The sequence below is a fragment of the Coenobita brevimanus genome, chromosome 51, assembly GCF_032717465.1.
Source record: "Coenobita brevimanus isolate Jiangsu-jjx chromosome 51, ASM3271746v2, whole genome shotgun sequence".
In the NCBI taxonomy this organism is placed as follows: domain Eukaryota; kingdom Metazoa; phylum Arthropoda; class Malacostraca; order Decapoda; family Coenobitidae; genus Coenobita; species Coenobita brevimanus.
Genome location: NC_137004.1, coordinates 14,426,743 through 14,442,302, shown reverse-complemented (window position 1 = coordinate 14,442,302; position 15,560 = coordinate 14,426,743).

Here is a 15,560-nt window from a genome sequence, read left to right as displayed (position 1 = left end):
TACATTTTAGCCGCGTTACCATCAAACGACTTTATACTGCTCAGAGAAAGCTTTCGTACTGCAGGTGTTAAACATATTCACCATTAGCCCTTTAAATACGACTGGTTCTCCCAAACTAAAGAAAACTGTCCAAAGAAGGCACGAATAAACTCGAAAGACGCCATCCGTGAAGCGGGTAGGTATACGGGAATGCGGATTATGTAACTCAATTTTCATTATATATATATATATATATATATATATATATATATATATATATATATATATATATATATATATGAATGTTCACTACTGCTAATATGAAACTGTGCCCACGGTTGAATGTGTGTTTGTGTGCTCTTGACAGTACTAATTTAGTATATAATTTGTGTAGGTGTAAGTACGTATGTGTGTGTGTAGGTTTATGTGCGCAAATAGTGGCGCCTAGCGTGTACGTTTTACAGTGGGTGGGCGGAGCTAATTAAGCGAAGGTCGAATTGTACCGTTTATCGCAGACGCACGCACAGATCCACACGTGTACACACTTCAATGTTTACATACCAGTACACGTAAACTAATGAGTACACACACACACACACACACACACACACGCAGAATAGCTATCATACACTGACACTTTTACAACTCAGTGTTTCTTCTACACTGTATCTGTCCACCCTTTTTTTCTGTTTGTTCCATCTGTGCACTTACACATGTGCACTCTTGCTTTTGATTATCAGTCTTTGTGCAAGGATTTCTCACATTCGACTAGCTACTGTATGCTGGCAGCCTCATCTATCAACCCATTAATCCACTTCTGATCATCATAGTTGGTGCATTCATTTTTTTTTATTACCTCCCATCTGTGAATCTTAAGCAGTCATATCCTTACCTAGGTACTCGCCTCCTTACTCATCAATCTATGTGCACTGAAAATATTATCCATTAGTTCTTTTAGACCCATGTTCTTATTCATCAGCCCGTGTGTTTTGATCTTTATTCATCAACTCAAGTGCATCCATATCTTTATTTATTAACTCTTGTACGCCCATAATCATATTTCCCAGTCCTTGTGCACCCTTTCCTATTCTCCATTCTTTGTGCAACCCTTATTTTCAACCCTTGCTCACTCATTTTTCGTTAACGAGAGGGCATTCATTCTTATATAGCTGTTCATGTGCATTTATCTTTATTCGTCTATCGTTGTGCATTCACTTACCCGTATCGATCCTTGTGCACTAAATCTTGTTGATCATTCTCATGCATTCGCACTTTTCCTTGAACCTTCGTGCACCAAAATTTTCGATCGTAAACTAGTGCACTCAGTTTTGCATAGCGGGGACAAAACTCATTCAGTATTTCCCCTCCTCTACTTTTCACTTTCCTTTGCTAATATTCCTGCTCTATCAGAGGTTTGGTATATTTTCACAGCCCATAGATGACTCTCTTTGGTATAATGAGTCAGGTAAGAAAGTGACCTACATGCCATAAGCGCGAAGTAGACGCAGTGGAATAGGAGGCAAACTTTGGCCACGAGTTTACTCCACTTTTATACATACAATTTGTTCCTTCATATTCTTGTCCATCAACCCTCTTGCTTACTTCTTTCCTTATGCATTCACTCTATTTTTAACTCATTCACTACGATGGCGTCTCATCTTATTCTTACTGTCATCACACGAGTTTGTTTAGATGAGGAAGGATATTTCTCACTGAAGGAATTTATACACGCGGTAAATAACTCATTAACTCTTACTTAAGAAAACTGTAACAGAGCCCACTGTAACTTTGCTGAGGGAATATTAAAAGGGATTAAGACCTCGCTTCATTTGTTCAGAATCACAGAAATGTAAAAGAGTCACTGACCGAGCCTGTTCTCTGCTCGACCAGTCCTTACCCACTCTCTCTTTCGTTAACCTTTCCTCGTGCACCATCGTAAATCAGATCCCATCCCCGCTTCACGTCCTTACTTTTTCTCCTCTACCCCGTCTTCTCCTAAACGTCCCCCTTTTTTCCATTCTACTTTATTGCCGAATTGTGTCCTGATTTGACGGTGCCGTTAATTGCTTTAAGGGAATGACAGTTCCAATGCAGTGATATTCTATATTCCCTTCAACCTGACTACGTCATTCACAATTCGTAGTTCGTATCCTCTGACGATTTTGTTCTTCTTACGATTGGTTTTTCCAGTTAGAAAGGCTGGATCAACCTTGATCAACCACTTCAACTCCAAGATTTTTTTTTTTTAATAAAAAAATCTGGTACAACAGGTTGCAAAAGAAATATGACTAAAGTGCATTCCAATATGAAAGGACATTTCATTCCCAGGCCAAGTATTAACTGTCGTATTTTTCATCTGTAAATAATTCAACTGCTTCTTCTGTAAATCGGTCACTCAACGTTCCTTCCTTTATTATTCACCATTTCCCCTTGTTATTTATCTTTCTTCTCTTATTCTCGTACCTCATTTCTTGGCTCAAGCATATACTGCGTAACTTCATCTGTCCCACACTCTCTGACAAACATACCGTATATGCGCAAGACAGACATACTCGTATTTCGCTTTTGCACACTTATCTTGTGTGCTTACACACACGCAAACATATATTTGCTGACTCAACCATCCCTATCACAAATACACAGAAGTAAACACACATACAAACAGTTACGGACACGCGCACCCGCACGCCAGAACCACCCCTCTCCCACGCGTGCGCACACACACACACACACACACACACACACACACACACACACACACACACACACACACACACACACACACACACACACACACACACACACACACACACACACACACCACACACACACACACACACACACACACACACACACACACACACACACACACACACACACACACACACACACACACACACACACACACACACACACACACACACACACACACACACAATCTTACTAAACTACAAACTCTCACATCAACCGTACCACTATCACAGCACATCATTTTCTGTTTACACTCGACGTCCCCATCAACACTCATTGGAGGACTACGAGCTTAAAACCCGGTCCACATAGCTCGCAATAATTGCCTTTACTTTATGACTTTATACTCCAGCCACCATAAATCTGAGAGCGCCGAGGCTTAACCTGGCTTCGTAAATCCTAGAGCAAAATGACGACTTACTTAGGCAGCTAACGCCTTGCTTTACCGTTTGAGAGTTAAGTGGAATTTGCCTGCATTTTTTCCCTTGCTTCTGAGTAGCCAGAGAAAAAATTTAATTGTTAAAGAGGCAAAGAATGTATCCGCCTGTTGGACGGTGATGGGGGAGAGGAAGATAGAGAGGGTAAGAGAGGATAACTGATGCTGGAAGGGAGGCGGAAGAGATGAGAAACATGCAGAGATAAAGAAGGAAGAAAATGGAAGGTTTTCAGATGATCATGTAGAAGGAAAGGAGATGAAGGGGAAGTGATAGAGTATTGGAAAATATTTGTAACGACAGGTTAAGAATTTGTTTTAGGAAGAAGTAAAGCAAGAAAGCAAGAGTATGAGAGAGAGAGAAAGAGAGAGAGAGAGAGAGAGAGAGAGTAAACATTATCTCCATCTAGGTAAAGCACAGCATAAGCCAATATCGCCCCACTACATACGGCGCTAAGAGCTCCTGATAAGCCCCAATCACGGCCACTCCTCACTAATCACATTGACTTACGAGCTCAGTCTGATAAATAAGTATCCCGCCGGGACATAATTCTAATAAGATGATTGCTTTAATTCGAGTAGTATCACCCGCAAAAACAGGGGCGCAAAAGAAAAACAAATCTAAACTGTACAAAACTTAGCTAACCTTGCCACATTCATGAAAATTGCTAAGGTGTAGGGAGTGGATCATTATTATTGTCATTAACATGTGGCACTACTGGTTCTGGGGTCTATAATGAACTAATTTGCAAAAAAAGCGGTCGATCGGGTGGGACTTGGGATAACGGCGAACGAAAGTAAAAGTGATTGGAGAACTGATAATGAGGGGGAGAAGCACTCGGACCTCTTGCTGTTTATTTTGACAGACTTATTCCTATGCCTGACATTAATTTTCATAAGTACGTCAACAAAATATTCATCTCAGTATTTTGCGGAGAATTTTATCAACTAACAGTGCTTCATTCCTATCATTTACTAGGAAGGGTACCCGGCATTGCTTGGGTAAAACCCAGTGATTGTGCATATCAGGAATGCCTTTAATCCTGGATGGCCACTCCCCCTTTGATAGAAGACCCCAGGGATACCATTTCACCCAGTAAACCTGTGTTCCTCGTTGAGCCCATTTTCCAAGGGCTATATTCCCCACTGACCTATTTCTGCCATGGACCTTCTTTACCTCTACCCAACCACCCACCATCCCTGCCCAACCACCCCACACGACCAGCCCAGCCCACCCGCCTTGAAAATCCGTCCACCCGTCCGGCCTATTGTAGCCTGTAATATGGTTGTAGAGGTAAAAACTCTACGGTACTTTGCTATCATTTTTCAACCATGTGGACTTGATTATTTCTAATTAGCTCTATTCTTGGCCATCACCGGCGCCACTTGAACAGTTCTCATGTACACCACTAAATTCGTAGTAAAAAGTTGCACCTGTTAGAGTTATTTATATTTAGAGAGTTCTATGTGCATCTCCCTCGATTCCTACAAAGAACAACAGACAGACAGGCAGACAATCATACTCTTTTATGTATTTGTTACCGGCACTGTGTGAAACTAAGGTATTGTATAGAATATCTAGGTATTTTCTAGAATGTCTAGCATAATTTTGGCAAAGTATAAGGTAACAGACAACAGGGGGTCTGCGTTTAGGTTAGGCTGCGATAATATAGGTTAAGTTTAAGTTAGGTTAGCCTAGGTTAGGTCAGGTTAGGTCAGGTTAGGTTAGGTATGGATAGGTTTGGTTAGATTAATTTAGAAAAACCCTAAGTTATGCTAAGCGTAAATCTAAATTAACGTAACCTAATCTAACCACACTAACTTAACCTAATCGAACCTAAACTTAACTAGATTATTCCAGCCAACCCTAACCGCAACCTAAATATATCTAAAGTAAATAAAATGACAAATTTCAAAGTCTGCCTGTTTGCTGCAGTTTGGTAGTTTCACACGTTGCCTAAAACAAACTCGGTAATCTACAGAATATCTAGAAAATGAGTACAGATGATTTTATTTTATACCTTGTCTTGAAGTTCTAGGCATTCAATAGAATACATGTGTGTGTGTGTGTGTGTGTGTGTGTGTGTGTGTGTGTGTGTGTGTGTGTGTGTGTGTGTGTGTGTGTGTGTGTGTGTGTGTGTGTGTGTGTGTGTGTGTGTGTGTGTGTGTGTGTGTGTGTGCTTTAATAAATAAATACTTATTAATTTATATGGATAAAGTCAATGTGAGTACTAACCATGATTTCTTACCGTATTTCATTAACTTAATTTGATCACATTTTCCCGAAGCTACTCAAAGTCAACGAAACCGTCACTCTTCAAAAATGTAATCCTCTTAAGCCCAAAGGTAATTCTTTTACTGCTCTAGTTCACGTGTGTCTAATTTGTTCATCATGGGCAAAATCCCTCAAACTGATGCTGTGATGAAGGTTATATGTAACCCCTCCAGCACGAAACGTTTCTTCAGAATTGAATAATGGCGACGATACAGCAAGGATACGGTAGAAAACAGATCAACATAATGAAAGAGTTAAGTAATTGATAAAATCGGACTTCGTTTAAGTATAGACCAGTCGTACCCCCAACCCTCACTTCACCAGCATAACTGATTTGTGCCGAGCCACTCTGACAGCCGGAGGATGTTTGGGTGCATAAGGTTATGTGGTGAAAAACCAGTACCTGGCCCTCACACATACTCAAAATTTATAATATTTTTGGACCCGACCCCATGTGCTCTGCAGCTTATTATCCATTATCTTCCCTTACCGTTGTTTTATAGGGACAGGCTACTAACAAGCTTATGCGTGTGATATACTGTATTAGCTCAATGCCAAAATCTAGGAAGTAATCCAGGTGAAAAATTATGGCACCGAACAAAAACCAAAAATATACTACGATCCCAAAATACACGTTCTTGGCCGCTTAATGTACAGAGAACGCGGTAACAAGCAGTTGACCTCTGACCTTTTGGACTCCCTAAATTTTAGCCCTGAGCTGATAGCATCCACACTTAATGGATTCCCAGCTCTGGACAGAAGCAATAATGAATCAAATTTTCAACAGGTAAATGGCATTTAAACACTACCCCTACTACATCCTTCTCATTGTGTGTGTGTGTGTGTGTGTGTGTGTGTGTGTGTGTGTGTGTGTGTGTGTGTGTGTGTGTGTGTGTGTGTGTGTGTGTGTGTGTGTGTGTGTGTGTGTGTGTGTGTGTGTGTGTGTGTGTGTGTGTGTGTGTGTGTGTGTGTGTGTGTGTGTGTGTGTGTGTGTGTGACTACGTGTGCGTGTGAGTGTGCGTGTGAGATAAGGGTGGAGAAGAGGGTTGCTGAGAGAACATGCTTTGCTAATTCAGGGTCTTCCAGCTCCGTAGACTAGTTTGCAGGTGCCCATCACACAAATTTAAGCCTAATGGTATGGATGTATTTGATGTACAGCTACTACATACAAAAACTAAGATTGATGGACACGCGCTTTAGACCACTCACACCCCACTGGGCCATCTAATAGGTAAAAAAATTACAAACAAAGAAGACAAGGAAAAATCCCTGAAAATAATATGTATGAAACTCTCAACCCGTTCAATATAAGAGTCCATCAGTTCCTTCCAAAGTTATGTATATCGTTAAGAGGAAGTCAAAGTACAGTGCAAGATAGTATTGACAATGACGGGATGAATGGAGAATGAAGTCCTTGCAGTTAGAAATGATCCTCCAAAGCCGAATTACAGCGACTTGTAGTATGTTGCAAAATTCATCAAAAGTGAAATAAAGCAAAAGGGAAGCTTAAGGTACGTTGGAAGAAACGTTATCGCCAGTGATGAGATCAAACAAGATAATACCAATTTTCGCTACACTTTATTTGCTATTTTTTCCCCTGCCAGCACACCCGACCAGCGAAAGAGCCACCAGCACCATCATCCCCACCGCCGTTCATTCTTGATGACCCTCACTGCCGGGCTCTTTAATCTGGCCACTGACTGATTAATGGCAGGAGTTTAATCATAGAGTACGACCAGATACTTTATCCTCGCGCCCTCCAGTCAACCAGGCCTCTATAACTGCTATATTTTTCTTCTCTTATGGCTGGTTCCTTATGCCTCTTTCTTCACTCCTTGTTACTCATGGCGCCGACCACATTCCTAGCTATTCATGTCATCACGCTGCATCCTTGTCATACCTTTAATACTTCACACTTCATGCAGCATCATTCTTTTCTAGCTGTAAGCCAAGGAAAAAAAAGCACATTCTTAGCTATGTCATCACTTCCCATCCTCCAATTATGCCTCTCGTTATTGCTACACATTTATGACATTCCATGTCTGGTTCCTACGCCTCATTCTTCATTTCCGTGTTACTCATGACTGATTTCATACCTTCCGATTTATGGCTATTTCTTCCTGCAGCAATGCCCCCAGTTATCAGCTCCTCGCTCTTGATCCGCCATGACTTATGATTCATTTCTCACTTCTTGTTACTCATGACTGATATTATTCCTCACTGCTCATGCCATCAATTTCCACCTCATTCATAACTTTTATACCTCATTGATGATGCTGGTTCATACTGTTTCCTTCTTCACTCTGCTTTATAACTTCTATATCATGCTTTTTAATTTATGAGCCATATGCATCGCCAGTTAAGCCTCCATTTATAAGTTCATGCTCTCCACTGCCAGTTCCTCATGATTGTCCTCTCAAGCTGAACTACTTGTGCCTCATTCTTTGTTTCGTGTTACTAATGGCCCTGATATCATGCATTCTTATTTATTGCATCCTTTTGGACTCCATGGGCAATACCTCTCATACTTCATTACTTCATATGCCTGGCTTTTTATGCTACCTTCTTGAATCCCTCGTACCAATGAATCAGGTAATGTATCTCGTCATTCAGAGCATAACACCGCGCCCTTCAATCAGACTCTCCTACTATGCCATTAGATTCTGGACTTCATACATCACTCTTTATTCCTGATTTCTCAAGCCTAGTTATTTATGATTCACTTTTCCGTCCTTGTTACTCGTGTCTCAGATTTCATTGCTTGTTTCTCGAGCTGTAACTTTACTTCTTGTCATGCATCACATTCTTCACTCTTCAGTCCTGGTCAATCATGTATGGTTTCTTATGTCTCATTCTTAAGTCCTCAGCCACCATCCCTTAGATTACGAAACTTTGTTATATATAACAGGACCTCACGCTCTCCAGTTAGGTCCCTCTCGCTAAGCTCCTCGCCTTCTGCACCTGGCCATTCTTGTCCTGTTCCCTATGTTTCATTCTTTACAACTTGTTCTTCATGTCTATGATATCTTACTTTTTATGTTTATAACATCACTTCGCCTCCTCCAATTATGCTTCTCTTGCTAATGTTCATAGTTCCTTAGTGCTCATGTCTGGTTCCTTATGCTTCATTCCTCACACCTCTCGTCCACGTCTCAGATCGCAAACCTTTTATTTTAAGCATAATATCGCTTTGGTCCTCCATCATACATTTCATTCCACACTACCCATTCCTGGTCCATCATGCCTGGTTCCTATTGCTTCATTCTTCATTCCTCCTTTCCCATGATTTAGACCTTGCATCTTATTTGTTTCACCACTTCGTATCCTGCAGTTATGACTTCCATGCTACAGGTCATCGTTTCTTACTACTCGCCTGCTTCCTGTTGCGTTATTCTCGACACTTCTCCCATGACTCAGATCGGGCATCTCTTATAAGTCTACAGCGCTTTGGTTTCGCGTCATTCTTCTCATTCCTCATTATTCATTTCTGGTTCATCATGTCTACTTCCTATTGCTTTATTTTTCACTTTCCATCTACCATGACTCAAATTTTGAATCATTACCATCAGCGATAGCGATACTGGTACTGTTTTCTCCGTCTGTCTGTGTGGCTGTCTGTGTGTCTGTTGACACGATAACTTGGCAACCGCTCAAGATATCATCACAAAATTTTACACGTGTGTAGTAAGGATGAAAATCTCAGACGAGTTCGAAATTGGTGAAAGTAGGTCAAGGTCAAGGTCATATTTCGAGCGCGCTAGATATGTATCGGCCCGCGGCTGGTGTGATTCCCCCCCTTGGGAAGGCCTCTAGTCTTATTGATGCCATTGCTTTGTCTCCTCCAATTAATGGCTTTCTTGCTACTGCCCTTCGCGTCTTGCCTCTTATGTCCAGTTATTTATGTCACATTCATCATCCCTGTCTCCCATGATCCATACATCGTACCTCGTTGTTTATGCCATCGCTTTGGACCCTTATTGTTCTTCTCATGGAAGCTGTTCACTCATGACCCTATGTTTCATTCTTCATACTTAGTTCCTCAGCACTTGATTTCAGTATCTTATATGTCAGCACTTTGTGAACTTCGGTCAGGCCTTTCTTGGTGTGTTCCTTGTGCTTATTCTTTAACTCTCGGCCCCCATGATTCAAGTCTTATGATTTGTTATTCGCCGTTTCTTACCGTCATCAGGCTTTTCATATTTCGCACATCATTCCTGATCCCTCATGTCCAGGTTTTCGGACTTATATGCCGGAGCATCTCTTGAAGCGCCTCAATCAGTCAGTCACACCTTAAGGTTCTTCGAATGCAAAATGTTTCACTCCGGTAGACTTTAGCAACTGCCAATACTATGGCCCGCATGAACTGGCTCCTATCTCGTACTTTTCTACTTAATTTATACTTATTCATTTGTCGTTTCCTCATACCTAAGTTCTAGGATCTTATTACATGCATCATCATCCCTTATGCTTCATTCTTTTCTCCTTGGCCCTTGTTATGAGCCACTTTGCACCGTGGTCATGCCCTCATACATCATGCCTGGTCCCTTATGCCTGGGTCCTCTTGCCTCATTTTTCATTTCTGGTTCCCCGTGCCACCACCTCGTGCTCCTTAGACACGGTTCTTATATCATGTTTCTCGTTGTGATCCCTCATGCATGGTTTCTTAAGCCCCATTCATCATCACCATTTTCCATGGCTCGGTTTCTCGTACCTCGCTATTCATGCCAGCTCCTTCGTAGATACTTAAAGGCGAAAACTTGTTCTGTTGAGAAGACAAAGGCTAAGATGCATTGCACCTTCTTCTGATAACAGTTCACTCAGCAAAGAAATCAGTATCCACACAATGCCGCTAATTTTCTAGGATGGGCTGGGATTGAGTCTGAGTAATTCACTAAGTTTTCAAATGCAGCATATGACTTAGGGTAAAAGTTACGGTAATGTACATTGAGAATTAAAAGTTGCCCGAGCGATATTTGCCTCTACTTTGTGATGAAGGGAAGAGTATTATCCCTGATCATAATGCAATGAATTCAATGTCTGTTTCACTTTTTACTGTACAGTCAGTTGTGTCTGCCACTTCCCTTCAATTCGCCATGGACTAACTACATGAAATCGCCGTTACATTTTTTCTTCCTTCTTTATTTGTTATGGCCATCTAATTTACAGATTGCATGGAACTGCTATAAGAAGTTTTTCTTCCCCACGGAATCATATAATATTATGTACTTGCAGCCCTTCACACCTTAGCTTTCATTCATGTTTGTTTACCTGGCTCTTTCTTCAATATGATTCCAAACTGTTAAGCTCTTATATCTCCTCATGTATTATAACCGACAAAGATAAAAGTAATATGAATTTAAGAGGCAAATGGCTGAGACTCGTTTTGATACTAAGTGACATTTACGTGGTGCCGGCAGAATACAGTCAGTTCAGATGTAAAAAAAATTATTTCTTCTTGATATGAAGTGGCATTTACATGGTGTCAACAAGACAAAGTCGCATCAGACATAAATAATCTCACCAACAGATGACAATGCAGAATCCAGGAGTTGGGGCTGTATTTAAGATTATTTTTTGGTGATCTTGGTTTTGTATGAAATTATATGTTTATAATTTTGTTCAAACAGCTGTCAAATACTGAGCAATGAAACTAGAGTTGATATTACCGTGAAAACTACGTTCAAAACAATTTAAATTTTCGAAAATGGTATCTAGATTTAGAACACACACACACACACACACACACACATATATATATATATATATATATATATATATATATATATATATATATATATATATATATATATATACAAGTTAATCCCTTCGTTCCGAGTATGTTTATTATTTTATTTGTGTTGCCCTCAGACGATTGTATTCAGTTCAGGAACGACTTTTCGGACGCGATAGATCAGATAAATGGAACCTTTCACTAATCTAACACTATGGCTCATATTCTTGTTGGTTATGGACTCTCCCTAACACCTCTTCCTTAGCTTTATATTTTGTATATGGCCGGTTGATATCCTTTTGTATGTTAATTAAGCAGAATATAATGTGATAATGGAAGGCTTTTTTTAACACATAGGGTGACTGTAGAGTAGGGTGTAAAAGAGATCGCTTAGGAAAAGATGCTAGGATGTTTTCTCAACTGACGAGAATACATGTCCTAGTTTCTCTCGTAAACTGAATTGCATTGTCTGGACGCAGCAAGAATTAAATATCATAGAGGATGTCTTCGGTGTGAAGGGATAAGTAGGAGTGTTGTATTTGTTGGGCTCGTTGCCTTTGGTTCCTTCTTCCTCACATAAAAAAAAAAAAAAAAAAAAAAACGTGAACTTGGTGGACTTCAGGCTGAAGTTACCCTTCCCTGAATTTCCACCAACCTACTTTCAGAGGACAGGATAGTAGCTGAGGATCGTTTGTATAACTAGGCAGCTTAGCCGGCCAGTTATATTGATGTCACCACACGAATGCATCCTTCTCAAAATCTTTTATATATACCTCCCCAGACGAATTTTCTTCAGCTTTACCATTCTTTTCCTGAATCACCCAGCCAGAATCTTCGTTCATGCACCTGTCATCCCTCTAAGTCTAGAAACGCTGGATTCAATATATGCTAGTTTCAATACCAGGTAGGCTACAGTACGAACCCAACAACCGCAACTCCAGCACCGTTGCAAGAGCTCTGAAGGCTCTGCTTTATTACGGTCTTGCCTGTGATTGCACGGCGACTGACCATGCTTATTATATCGAAGTTACATGTTGAGCAGACAAAACTTCACCCATGGAATTGACTAGAGAAAAAAAAAGGCTCTTTCATTCAAGCAGCGGACCAATTATCAAACCCCAATTCTGTACTACAAGAAAATTGCTAAGGAAAACGTAACCATTTAGGCGCGTTAGATTTCACGGAGCTGAATGAAATCTTTTTCAATGACTGGAATAAAGCAAGAAAGTTCTCATTTATAGGTCAAAACGGAAATCAGTATAAGTTCTACTCTTGTATCATCATCATTTGTTTTGTGTGCTACAGTTGTATGAGCCCAATAACGTCTCTTGGCGTTAACTGGAAGGAAACAAAAAGGCTGCAAAATTTAATCAAACGTTAAGAGACACCGACGCTGACTCCTGCTACAACACCACCTGCACTACCATCACCATCACTACCACCACCACCACCACCACCACCACTGCCAGCATCACAACCATATCCATCACCTCCACCGCTACTGTGACGGAAGCCTAAATCACTTGCTTCATTATACAGTCTTCCAGTCGTCGTCTTAGCAGCCTGTCCTCTAATCACCAATCCACCTAGTTAATTACAGGGGTCTAATCGAGAGCCGCTGCTGATAGGGGTTGATGAGGTATGAGGGAGAGTCGTACGGAGATTAGTGGTGTAAGAATGAAATAAAAAATGGTGGGTCTTTAATCGACTGCCGGCCGCTCTTAGTGAGACACAAAGTAGAGTCGTACAGAGAACCTGGCAGCTAGAATGAAACTAGAAAGCAGTCAGAGAGCGCTACCTCCGCCAACGCCAATAAAATTTATGCTGTACTGCTACAATCCCTCTACTGAACCAGACGAATACTTTACGGTCTCATATAGTCAATTAGACATAGGCTACAGTATTAGCTTGTCCTGTTAGTATCAGAGAGCGCATACCTTGGCCAACACCAATAATATTTAAGAATTATTCCTGGATTCTGATCCAGATCCATGTCAAGATCTAAACAACTCTTCCTTGACCAGCTGCCTGCTTATCCACCAGAACTCACTGAAATCCGACGACATCTTTTTTAGACATCTTGAACATAAACTGAGCAAACGGACACGGGTGAATACATAACTCCCGTCCAACTACTTTGGTGGATGCAATAAACAGATGTGCCTCAGCATACCATCTTCAGCTACTGTAGGGAGGAACAGCTGAACCCATTCACCTGTGGACGCATTCTCTCCTTCGGCCGAGTCGGTGTCTACCTCGCTCCTCTGCTTCTGCGTTAGTTTTTGCGCGTGTTTACTTTGGTTATACTGTTACTTTTACTCTGTTGAATCTACCTGCTCCTTATTGGACCACTGGACCTCTTTCGCAACCTTCATGCTCCATATCAGGTGTTTACCCAGGAGAGGAGGTAATAACACCCTGGAACGACTGAATAATTTTCTTTTTGCCTGTATCTTCCAAGTCGAGTGCGGCCTGATTGCTGCTAGGACCTACCAGATGGAGTGAATATAACTCCCGGATACATTCTTCCCGATGAAAGGAAGAACTGCATATTCATCAGTATAGATTGCTGGACACACATTTATAATTGTAAATGTACAGTACATCAGTGAACTGAAGAGGTTAAGTGACGAGTCGCTGCTGAGAATGAAAGATAAGGTGTTAAGGAGTTTCTTTGGCAAGGAGAGTTACGCCTTGACGATCACAGGACAAACTTCTTCAGTACGAGATATCCCACAAACACTTCATAAAATAGCTGGCGATTGTAGTAAGAATATTTTTGTGTCGTTACTATAATGAAGTTAATAGGAGGCACTTTCGACCTAAGATTCAAAAAACTGTCTGGCGTATTGAGCCATTGTCATCCTGGTCTTTCTTCTCACCTGCAGATGGGCTGCAGAGGTCTAAACCTTGCTTTAAAAATCGTCTGGTGGTAATAACATGAAATACAAAAGACGTCTTCAGGTTTAAGAGACTGCGTGAACTCACCACTAAGGAAGGTCTTCTCGAAAGTGAGAAAAGTGGTATAACAGAAGCATAAGCAAATTACAGCATACGTCACCATACGGAAGAAGTTAATCGCCCGCCAGGTGATCATCGATTGAGCTACTTAATTACAGGCTTCAATGGCGACCAGCCGATAGGAGAGGGTGATGAAGTAGTGCAGAGGAAGGTTGGCAGAGGACACTGATGAGGTAAGAGAGAGAGAGAGAGAGAGAGAGAGAGAGAGAGAGTTGGAGAGGAGGGCAGGAAAGAGGTATTACAAAGAATGACTGAAGAGTGAGATATTAGATATGAAGATTGGGTGTGATGTATGAAAAAAGGAGGGTTAAGGAACACGGTATTAGAGGGGAGGGTTGGGAGGATGTATGAAAAAGGAGGGTTAGGGAACACGGTATCAGAGAGGAGGGTTAGAGAGTGAGGTACTGGTGAGGAGGGTTGAGAGCGGTAGGCGAGCGGAGGATTGAAAATATAAGATGACGTGTTACAGACGAGGGCTGGATGGAAACAGGTAGGCCTACTATACATCACGAAGATCTCATTGTTATCCTCCTGTAAGAGTAATGACCCTTTCATTATTCTTTTCCGGGTGCTTTCAGACGATTTTACTCAGCTTCGGAGAGGTCTCTTTTCGCGCCGGGAAGAGAGGCAAACTTTTTTTCTTCCTCACAATAATAGTCTTTTTTCTTTTGTTTCCCTCTAACGTGCGCCGGAAAGAGAAGCAAACATTTTTCTTGCTCACAATAACATCCTTCCCCCCCCCCCTCTACCGACAGGACAGTTTATTCAGGGAAGGGGACACCTCTCGCACTGAAGGGAATAAAAGCTGTTAATTCTTGGTACGACAACGAAGTCTTGAATATCACTCCTGCAAATGCAAAATGCCTATGTTAATCTCTCGGGATAACTCTCTTAGTGATGGATTTCTTAACCAGTACGGTGCTCACCAGCTACGCCATTTAATTACCTGGGCTCAGCATGAACTGTTCCCCAGAGAAGACAGTCAGGTATGGAAAGGGAGTGGGATGAAGGAATTTCATAAAAATGCATGCAAGTGGGATGTATTATTGCGGACACAAATATCGAATCACCCCATTACGGTAAATCCTGGCAGAGTGAGCAATGATACTTGAAAACTACTTTCGCTATCTCCGGCACCCGACAAACTTTTCAGATTATTGTGTATAAGTTTCTTGTTTTTTTTTTCCATCTACAAAGTGGAGCGATATTAATGTTGACAATTAAGCTACCAGGACGATCACATGGTTAATTTTGTATACAGTAAACTGTGTTCATTCTCATTTGACCTAAAATTGCGATCTCTACGTCTTGAATACTGAGGTGAAAAATGAACGTATGACTAAAACATGATACTAGTCCAAACAAGCGAT